At 40.7% G+C, this 11728-nt stretch overlaps 1 protein-coding gene across 1 annotated transcript in view; it reads left to right on the forward strand.

Moving 5' to 3' along the window:
* Positions 1-5167: 5167 nt before the first annotated feature.
* Positions 5168-11728, forward strand: part of SEMA6D (semaphorin 6D) — a 216845-nt gene continuing 210284 nt past the window's right edge. Inside the window, exons 1-2 of the mRNA XM_042039073.1 lie at positions 5168-5302; positions 11451-11526. The gene's annotated coding sequence lies outside the window, so the exon portion shown is untranslated. The remainder of the gene's footprint in view (positions 5303-11450; positions 11527-11728) is intronic.

An 11728-nucleotide genomic window follows, 5' to 3' on the forward strand; every position in this document is an offset into this window, starting at 1 on the left:
TCACTTACATTGGCAAGGAGTTACTAAGGCAAGGAGTACAATCATTAGAAGTGACCACATCCTTAGGTCAAAATAGGCGATTTCTTGATTAACTCAAAGGAGCAGAATCTTCTACTAAACCTTTGAAGTCTCTGGCACTCACAGCTAATCAAATCTACCCAATAACACCTGCATCATTTGTTTTATTATTTTCGACGGAGAACAGAATTTGTCAGAAAGCTTGAACGCTTTATTTGTATACAGGAGAGTAGCAGGGAAGGGTCAGGGGTTCAGCATGTCCCAGTTTACTTGCTACGTGTATTTTGAAGTGCATTTCTCCTCATGGCTTTGAGACACTAGCAATCTATATGAAAAATACAAAATATTACCTTCCTCTTCCACTGTTTTGAAAGTTGGAGAGATAAGAGGAGCTGTTGGGGAAGCTGTGGCAAGAGGGTGGTGTAGAGGAAAGATTGTTGGCTTCAGCAGGATGGATGTTAAACATTGCTAATGGCTTGGACACCTGGGCCCAGGTTACAGAGAGAGCACAGAGGCTGTAATCACAAAAGAGAGCACTTTTTGGATTTGAGCATCCTTCATCTCTGTCATCCAATATATTTTCAGCTTCTTCATTAGATGTACAGAAAGGTATTAGTGAAAGGCTCAGTTGCTTTTCAAAGATTTGCTAAGCAATTCTGCTTTGGAAAAAATTATTCTGTGAAGTAAATAAATAAATAAACTTGACAAACGTGTTTTTTCCATAACTCTGCAGAACTGCACATCACCTGCTGGCACTTCTGAATTCAGTGTGCTGCATATCTAATTGTTTTTGCTCTCCTGTATTTTGCTTCCCTTTCAAAAGCTTTTTCTACTGCAATTGGTAAAACATCTTGTGGGCAATTCCTCTGCTTGCAGCCTTGCCTGTCACATTGCTTTTCCTTCACAAATATTATAAGGAAATAGAGAATGACTGTCTGGGGTGATATAGGTTCTTTTGTTGCCATTACATATGGAGAGACTTGTGTTGTAAACCAGCTACCACCTGTTTTCTTCTGAAAATGAAAAAGCAGTTTCTTCTTTCTTATAAAATGCATGAAACATCTAATTAATTTTTCTCATATACAGTCATTTACATAACAAATCCTTGTAGAAACACATACTGAAATCTTAACCAAAATTCTCAGTAACCCATTATGACTTCATGTGTGTTTAATAGTAGTATTTTCATGATTTGGAAAGCGAGGGGGTGTGTACTGTCACACTGTGTTACTAAAGCCAAGAAATCCTGCAAATCATTTGCACTCAGTTTTGGAGTGACAGCTCCTTTGTAGCACTGTGCACGTCCTCTCAGGTCAACTCTTCTCAAACCTTAAGACTTTAGTGTTGGTACCATGGAGTATTTCCTCTTGCAGATGGGTTGAGCACTGTTGCTTCCAGCATTTATGCATGTATTTCTCCCAGAGAGTTTGGAGTTTGACACAGGTTGGCCTGTAGAGACCAAGAGGATGTACTCCACCTCCAGCTCTGCAACATCAGTGGGATCTGTTGTAGAAGGTTGAAAGGCCTGTTGATAAATTTTGAAATCTGGAGTTTTCACTCTCTATCTTTCTATCTCTCAACAATGCACGAATCAGGTTTAAAAAATGTTGCTACCTTCTACTCCATCAAAATGTTGCAAACTCTTTCTATACTGTCTCAGCAAAGTATTTGTCATATTAAGAGCTATAAGATATTTATGCCTCAAACACCATTCTACCTTGATCGAGAAGGTATCAGCAATTTAGTTAACCATCAGTCACAAACACAGAAAAAGGTATGGCAGAAAAGCAGTGTGCCACTCAAGGCTGAGCATAGATAGATGGAGTTTAATCATCTCTGGAGCCTCTCTGGGGACTGTGAAGGATTTTCGAGAAGGCCATATGTGACTGTTAAATTGACTTCAACAAATCAAAATTATCTGAAGCAAAATTTGATTTTTAAATCTATTTTTTAATCTAAAGCACTCAAATTTCAGATAAAACAAGTGGAAAAGGAACTGTCATTTTTAGGACATAAATCTGTTTTTTTCATAGACAGTAACTGCTTCCTACATTTTTTTCTGAAACTGTTATTCTCCAATTTAAAACACCGTCAATAATGAAACATAATCTAACAATTATGCCAAATTCTCCTGTTCATTTAAATTCTGAGGTGGGGCAGTATTATGCTGACCAGGTCTGAGCCTTATACCTCTTCCAAAAATGCTTTACAGAGAAAGATGAGTTTGGTTCATATCAAATGACTAGTTTTCATCAATTTTTTCTCCGTCTTGGGGATAAAAGGGCCTGTGGTTTTTAGCTTTTTTAGCTCCAATGGCTAATTCTCTGAGTTCTCTCCCCTACTCTCTCTCCTTCTGTGAGTTTCCATGTCTCAATATTCACTGCAGTGGATGAGGAGTGGCTGAGGGAGCTGGGGGGACTCAAGCCAGGAGGCTCAGGGGGGACCTTTTCACTCTCTACAACCACCTGAGAGGTGGGGTCAGTCTCTTTTCCCAAGTAACAAGTGATAGGATGAGAGGAAATTACCTATAGTTGCACTAGAAGAGGTTCAGATGGGGCATTAAGGAAAAGATTCTTGACTGAAGGGGTTGTCAAGCATTTGAACAGGCTGTCCAGGCAAGTGGAGGAGTCACCATCCCTGAAAGTGTAAAAATGTCGTGTACAAGTGGCACTTAGGGACATGGTTCAGTTGTGGACCTGGCAGTGCTGAGGTAATGGATGGACTCAATGATCTCAGAGGTCTTTTCCAACATAAACAGATCTATGATCCCGTGATTCCACCCTAAATTAATTCCAACAAGGTACCTCGTTAATTACGTATTTCTAACCAAACACTTGTGCAATTTTGAAGGAGTATTTTTCCCAAGGTGGTCATAAGTTGCAAAGGTAGTTAGCACTAGGCAATTACCATTTTGAAGAATAGATGTTGTCACCATTAAAAGTGGGTACTTAGAACACAGAGTAGCAGTGTCACATTCATCACAGCATCTAAGAGACAGGATGCTTAAATGCAGTGAGAAGGCTGTTAATGCAGAAATGTTTTAAAACTGCCATCAGATCTCTTGTAGTCAATACTGGTATTTTACATAAAAATTGCCTGCACTGATGATAAGGTAACTTGCCTGAGCTCGAATCATTGGAGAACAATCAAATATGATAAGTGATTGCCAGCTGCTGCCATTTTCAAAGTAGAGACAAAGAGCTGAGGTAATACAGCAAATTCACAGGAAGTTCAAAGGAGCGACCCCTTCAAGCATTGTGCCGTCCTGACACTCAGTCAATGTAAATGATACCTGATTTTTATAGGCAGTAACAGGTTTATTTTCAATGCATCCAGAAACTTCTCTCTATATGTAGTAGACACCGCCTATATTGAAAACCAGCATTATATATCTAACTTGTCCATAATTATTATTTAGAACACTCATTACAGAGACTGCCATAAAATATTATCAGACCATCTGTAGTGAGCAATTGCAGTTGTTGGTGACTGTGTCCATGGTCAAGGGTGCAGAGCACTGTTACAAAATGATGCCTGACTGAACTTCAAATTCAATGCATTAGCAGAGGAGGCATATAAACTGAAGGATAATTTTTATTTTATAATACAAAGTTGTAATAAATATTGTATGTTTTTATGTTCAGGAAATTTCCATGAACTTACATGCAGCAGGGCAAAAATATACCTAATTTTTTTCAAGAAGAAAGGAAACACCTGTTTGGGGATCAATTATGAACTTCATAGAACTATCAGGCCTAATTACTAAATAGCTACAGGATTCTCATTTAAGCAAAATCAACCATACTTGAAAACTAAACTTAGAATGTAAATGATGCAATCATTCATAATTCATTCTGCCAAGCACACAAAAGCAGAGCCTGCAGTAGGCTGTTTTTAAATCTTTTGTGAAGGTTAATACAGCCAATACTAGATTTTTTTAAAAGCTGTTAGGAAGAAACAGATCTTCTAAGGGTACTATTTTTTTACCCAGCATTTTATTACCAATCTTAAACTTGAATACATCTGCTTTAGAAGAAAGACTTAGCAGAAAAGGTAAAGTTACAAGCAGTCTGTCTTTGAGAAGAGTAATCTACATTTCCTGCTCAACAGAAATATTAGCTGCTCGTTAAAGAATGTTGTATGGCCATTTGCAAGACTCCTACTTGCTTGTAACTGTTCAGCTAAATCTTAAATCTGGCAGTAGATAATGTCTATTGCCCATACATTAGTGGAATCAATGATCCAAGGTAATCCAAGGATAATTTCTCAGGCGAGCTAACTGAGGGCAAGACCTCAAGATCTCAAATACAGCTACAGCTCTCCTGGGGATGAAGAGAAGACTCTCGATATCAATCCCTGATTTGCAGGTCTTAGCCCTTTTGCGGGCTAGAACGACCACACAAATTAGTTGTCCAAGCTCAGGTTACTGTTGCTGTTACCCTTATCAATGGAAACTCACTAGAACAGGTGAATATATCAGCTCATCTTACATGGCATTTTTATGTGAAATCACTTTTTGCACTCAAATAAATACCACCCCATGCACACATGAATATTATCCCCACAGATACCTAGTACCACACATTCCAAAGCAATAATTTATAGTGGTTAGATAATAACAACAACAACATCAACAATAATAAATATATAGGTTTATAGTGTTATTCCCTTATCAAAGTGCAAACTGTAGCCTAAGCTGAGAAGTTCAATGTTTATGGTATTTCTGTGTACCTGTACTAAATACTTTTTAAGCTACTGTTAATCCTATGAGTAGCTTGGGAAAGAATTTGCAATAAAAGTTATATTTATAAAATTTAGTTTGCAAATTGCTTGAACCGATTGCGAGATCCTATTTCTTTGGCATTACTTATTCTTTATCCATTATTACGGAGAGAAAAACAGAGCCTACTCATTGATCACAAATTCTTTGCTGATGTTGTAAATATATATAACGTATTCCTGTACATATCATGTTTTTATATTCCATCTCTGTCATCTATCACTTCAGAAAATATTATTAAATTCCCTGTGCCTTAACCTTTCTTTGACAAAAAATACTACATTCCTCCAAAATCACTTTCCACAGACATTCCTAGCAATCAAACACTATACAATACAACCTCTCCCTGATTTCTGTCTTACTCTACAGGATATACACTTCCACGAAGCCAATAAAATTCCTGTGGATTCTGCACCTAAGCACTGGGACTGTTTCTCTCACGGGGACAGTGTCCAGCCAGGAGTCGGTCGGATCCATGCTGGGCTGGCAGTCTCAGTGATCCATGTAAGTATAGCACTCACAGGGATGACTGGCTACAGACTGTCCTGAAAAACCTCTTTGCCATTAAAGCTGATTTAGGACCTTCTGTTAACTCTTGTTTACTCCTGATTGTTCAGCTTAAGACTGGTAATATCATGTACTGCTTCCCTCTTTTTATTCACACGGGTAAATCATATTAAATGGGGCTTTCTGCAGATGGTCGCTGTGAGAGCACATCTCTGGTTGAAGATAGATGGTAAGAAAGGGAATTTGAAATTGCAGCAAACCATGGATTCTTGTCTCTCCTGTCATATTGAATACCTGTATAGTCACTCAAGCTTTCACTTGAATTGAGGTTTGTGAAGAGTTGAATTCCCTAGAGGGTGTGCTGAGATTTTTAATTTAACGCTCATTAGTTCAACAAACACAATGCATTTGCATTTGCAGGGCAGGAAAATAAATGTTTAAATGGAACTTAATCCCATATTTTGAAAATCTGCAAGTGATTTGAACTCTCTTACTGGTCACTTTGGATTTCATTAAAGAATGATGGCATGAAAAAATAGGAAGCCACAGTATTTTTCATCATTTGAAAATATAACATTACAAATAATTGAATATAATTGTCCAGAGATTTAAGTAAATGTTTCCACAGACAATAATTTATATAACAAGAAAGAAAACCCCGTTGTCCACTTAGAAGGGTTAAAGGTGAGGAAGTGGGAATACAAATTATGCTATGCAGTCAAATTCTTGACATAATTGCGTTTGTGTTTTGTGTGCAAAAACCACATTAAAACATGTTCTAATAGTAGTATTTACTTTAAAGAAATCTTTCTGCACGTTTATTAGGAAACAGTAAAGAAACTATGTAAAAGTTCAAGCCTTCAGCATGTTTAACCATTTATGAGTAGTTAATGAATATTTTATTAACTATTGCTTGAAAGAACAACAAAAGTGCTGCTTGCCAATTCAGAGAAAGTAAGTGGTCTTTAGTTTAATGATTTAACACATATAAGCTTTATGAAATGTGCTTGTTGCTATGGCACACGTGCATTTCTCTGACAGAATAGATGGCATTGTTTTGCGTGAAGAATATCATTCCTTTTGGATCACTTTGAGTCTGTCTGACTTTTTTTCTTCTACAGGCATAGTTTCCTACCTTTACTCTCTTTTACTGAATAGTATTCTTTGCTCTTGGAAAAAATGCATCCAGCAATTGAGTCACCCCCTTTCTGAAAGTGAACAACCTTGTGATGCACTTTTTTCAAGTATCTGTTGCGTTTACAGTAGTTGAACTGTGACATATTTTGAAAGATTCTGAAAAAATATTGCTATTTCTGCCAGTGGGAAGTGTTTCATGGATGCAAGAACAGTACTGAAAACAAAGCTCAAATTCCTACTATATAGGGTATTTTTACCTCTTTATATATCAAACACTATCCAATATACCCTTCTCCCTAATCCTGTCTTACTCCACAGGATATACACTTTCAGGAACTATTCATAATAATAATAACTAATTGTGAAACAGTGGTTGTTATTTTGACTATGGTTGTTCTAAAATGTCAGGTAAGTGTTGTTTCTGTAGATCCTGAAACAAATTCCCAGTAAAGAAGTTACAACTGAAACATCAAATCATTTGTATGACTAACGCTAAAATCTGATGGGAATTTAAGAGATATGATGTTCATAGGAAACTATCAGAAAGGATGACATGTAATAGGACATTTAAATGTATAGACAACTCAGAAGAGAAGAAGCTGGGGATATAGTAGATTAATGTGTTAGCTAGGATGTGGAATAACAAAGAATGATATTTGGGACACTGAAATGGCAAGTGTAGCTAGAAAGCTCAAGAGAATGTGTCTATTTCCTGATGCCAATAAGGAGAAGTAATGAGGGAATTACATGTTTGAATTACAGGCCTAAGAGATCTGCAATTCCCACTTAAAAGTATGGAGATCCTAAGAGTTTCTACTTAGAGATTAGATTGTCTGTGGGACACCTGTTTCCTGGTTAAAGCAGAGGAGGTTTTGAGTGGTGCAAATGCAAAACAGGGTCAGCTAATTTTTGCAGGAAAAATATCATGTCAAAAACAACACACAGTGTAAAACAGAGTACCACCAAAAGAAGTCCAGGTAGGAGGACTGGGAGAGAGACATGAAGACTAATTCAGTGCATCTCCAGTAGGGAGAAAGAAAATAAAAATGCCTATTGGAGATGAGTCATGAGGCAAAACTAAGGACTTCATATTCCACTGCAATTTAAAAAAAAAAAAAAGTAAGAATTCCAAGGAACAAGAGGATATCTGCCATATGACCTGAATTGCTTCACAAGCTCTTGATTTAAATGCTCTGCAGGAAAAAAAGGCTCCTATATTTGCAATTGAGTTATTAGGTCGCAAACCAATTCAATTTCAGCTGAATCATGGGACCAGATGCAATATGAGCCTCAGAAATATTGATAATATTACAAATATTGCACTAGAGAAATGTAGCTGAGAGCTGGTGATATTCAGTATATGTACTGTGAGTCCTGTAAGCAAAAATAAGCTGTTAATAAGAAATCTGTGAAACAAGCAACATTATCTCTCAGAGTCTGTAACAGCTGACAGGCAGAAATACCTTGCTGAGCAACAGTGTCACATAAAGAGCAATTTGCCCAACAAGTGCCATCAAAAGTACTCCAAACTGAAACAGCGAGGACAGCAGTATTGATAGGGATCATCCTCTTTCAGCAGCCCTAGGAAAGCAATTGAAGAAGAAACAGGCATATCTCCAAAGGGGTTGTTACGTGTCAAAGCAGCACAGTATGGATCTGCCTCCAAACAGTGCTGACAAAGTCTTCTGGTAAACTGGACATTGGCATGGGCTCAGAAACTCTTAATAGTGAAGAGCAACATTTCTCACAGCCAGCCTCTGAGGGCTCTTGCCTGCTTTGCCAACATTCAGGAGCGACTGTTTTGTCACTTTGTAATTGTGCAAGCTCTCCTGTCACCTGACAGAGTCTTCTTCATCCTGTGGTAAGTACCTCCAAACCCAAGTAACTATGGATGCTTCCAGGAAGCATTCTAGTTTACACTGAACTTGGTATAAACTGAACGAGGCATTAAGATCAGAGCAGATAATAGCTTTTATTTTAGGAAATGGAAAGGGCAAGGAAAAAGTTATGCAGTGCTATGGCATCAAGTTACAGTGACTGCTGAGAAAGAACACAAGGCTGAGTGGAGAAAAGCTGGTAATAAGCTTCCCTCCTTTGGACAGACAATTTCTTTGTCCATCCAAACCTTAAGAAAGCTACCAGAAGTACCGCTACAAGAGTCAAAATCTCCTTAACCCTCTGGGCTTAGTTCCCCTTCTTGTTAATGATTCACATCCACATTCCTGTATCTGAGACCAGTGTCCCCCATTGGGCTGCAAAGCAGGGTTCCTCCTGCCTCTCTCGCTGGAGCACTGTTGAACTCCATGTGGAAATAAACGCTGGATGAGAAGTACGAGCAGGACTTTAGTCTCCTGGTTCTTACCTGAGAGGAGACTCTGATCTAATTCCTGCTTTAGTTAATGTTATTTGTACATATTGAAAAAGTATTGGCAGGAAAATAATCTTCTTTTCTCTCTCCTTGCACCCCCAAATAACTTAACAACTTAGTAGATGACCATGAGAGTTCAAATTCACTCAGGCAGAGAACAGAACAAGACCTGAATCTCCTTCATGCTTCAAAATTTACCTAGCCTTTAAGATACTAGAAAAGGGAAGATTGATGAAAATGACCCATTTGTGAATCTTCCTGAAAAGACACCAAAAAACTATTCAGCAAAGATGATCCAAATCTGTTAAGTATTTGAGGGGACTAAGTGAAACTGCATCTTTGTTGAATTTAGTGCATGGAAAAAAAATAATTCACCCACCGTTTATCTACAATTTTGTTTAAAGGGAACTAAGCATAAATTCCAGGCAATTTATTAACTGGTTTTATAAGACACACAGATGCTCACAACTTGAAGCAGATATTGTCAAGAAGAAGGAAGAGAGGGAGGAGCGTTCACTTTTCCAGTAATGAATGTTCAGTTGAGATCATGCATGGGACAGAAAGGGAAGTGCGAAGAGTACAGTGATTGACAGTGAATGGAGATTTCTGCCCCATGTGGTCACAGTGAAACTGTACAAAGGAAACTATAGGATACAAACACACAGGCTGACCTGGCTCCAGGACATTCACACTCGTATTGTAATCAGAAAATTGACAGGTGCTACTGTCTGCCGAAGTGCCCTGTTCAGACAGTGTTGCGCTGCAGTGAAATGAGATGATTTCTTGCCAAACGGGCATTTCAGCGTAAGAAATCTGACCGCTGTACCCTCAATGCCTTCTGCAGAGTCAGTGGGAAAGGCAGCCAAGAGCTGGGTGGTGATGGCAGCATGGACAGAAAATGACCCCTGTGGCAGTGCTGGACCATCACAACGCACAGGAGTTGATGACAGAGCCTGCGCTGGAGCTGCTGTGCTCCGAACAGGATTGTCTCCTCTCCAGTGACCAGTGACCCCGAGCGGCCGCCAGCCACACACCTGGCCGGTCCATGTCCAGGGGACACAATGAGGTGGAAAATGCCGTGGATCGAGATAAAACCGAGATGACTTACCAGTTACTGCCATGGGCAACACTTGATTTGGGAAAAATTAATTTATTTTGTTTTAAAATGGAGTCGGAAGTAAAGTTAAAAACTAGTCCGTGCCCCCACCCATGGGGGAGGCTTCACTGCCTCACCCTGATCCTTCTACCTCCTCCTGCCCTGAGCTTCTCTGAGGGGCTCAGCCCTGCCCTGGGTGGGGCCGGTGGGAACCGGCCGGGACTGGCCAATTCCAGCCGGGACCGGCCGAGTCCAGCCGGGACAGCCCCCCTGCCCTCACGGGCCGTCCCGCGGCTGGAGATGGACATCCGGGACGGAGCAAGGGGCGCAAGGCAGCCGGACAAGGGAAGCACAGCCGCGGCAGGGCCGAGAGGTGCCGGGGTGCGTGAGGCAGCCGGGCTCCTCCCCACCCAAGCAGTGCCGCCAGGTCAGTCCTTCTGGCTGGGTCTGGTTCATGGTCACAGTGACAGAGAAATCAGATGCAATTGCAAAATAATGGCCGACTGTGAGTCCACTCCCAAAACCAAAGACAGAACAGGGACCCTGAGTGCTTCAGCTCGTTTGGAAAAGTAGGAGGAAATGGGGTTTGGAAACCTGCAAAATGCTACCAAGAATTAAAGCAGCAAAAATACTGATGGCAAATCGCCCCCACAGGTAATCCCCCAGTGTCAGACTGAGCCAGCTCACGGGTTTTCATGGCAGAGTGAGAGAACGGGCTGAGAAGGGCCGTGGGACAGGCTGTCCCTCAGGCGGGCTCCGGGCTGGCAGGCAGGGCTCAGCAGGAGAACAAGGGACAAAGGCTGTGGCACCGGACCTGCACCTGCCACTGATAGAAAAGGAAGGAAAGAGGATTTCAGAGAAGATATCAAAGCCAGCTCCCCTGGTTATGTCTTGAAGCCAAGCTGCTGTTGCAGAATCCGAAAAACAAAATTTGCACTAGAGGACTTCAAGCAGAAGAAAAAGAAAAAAAGTATGTAATAGTGTCCTCATCCCCACACAAGTATCACTTTCCTCTGTAGCAAACCTATTGTTCTTTATTTGTAGAGGAACCTGGAACCTGTACCTGGAGAAGGGTGTGATGTTTTCCTTAACAGATTATGCTTGAAGATAAACTGCAAAATAGTTTTTCCTCTACATGCTTTAGTTTCCATTATTTTCCAAAGAGAATATCTGGTTTCTGAACTCAGGTTAGGACTAACCAAATGATTTTTATTTTTCTGTAAAAATGAGAGTAAAACATTCAGATTAGACATTAGGTTGCAACTCCACGAATGTTGGTCTTTAATAAACAGTAGCAAAAAACCCCAGAAGCTGCAAAGAAATGAACTTAAACTTACATTTTTTTCAAATTTAAAGCCAGCTATCTCTGGCATTGGCTGAGGGAATGTTCTGAAAAGTTAGCGTTGTGAAATCTGCAACGACACAAACCTAACCCGAAACGAAAGATTTCCGTTTCATACCGAAGTCAAAACCTGGGGCTTTTGCTGGAGAACTTGGACCCCATCGGGAGTGACCCTGAGCTGTGTGCCCTCAGTCTCCTGCAGGTGTTAACGAGGAGCGGAGGCACCCTCCGAACGGCGGTTCCTCGCCCGGACAGGAGCTGGCAGCCCCCGGAGCCAGGTGAGCCGGGGGAAGCAGCCCGTGTGCCACGAGAAAGTTCGCCGGGGTGCAGAGCAGGAAAAGTGAAAGAGTTGCTGTGCAGAGGACAGTCTTCTGCCTGCCACCCTTCCCCGCAGCTGAGTCAAATGACTTCTGCATTGACTGCTGAGGAGCGTTCGCAGCGCAGCTGGGGCCGGGCGGGGGTGGCTGAGGCAGCTGCCGG

This window comes from Corvus kubaryi, unplaced genomic scaffold, assembly GCF_017639235.1.
Source record: "Corvus kubaryi isolate FWS band 111438036 unplaced genomic scaffold, C.kubaryi_AGA036_p1.0 37394, whole genome shotgun sequence".
In the NCBI taxonomy this organism is placed as follows: domain Eukaryota; kingdom Metazoa; phylum Chordata; class Aves; order Passeriformes; family Corvidae; genus Corvus; species Corvus kubaryi.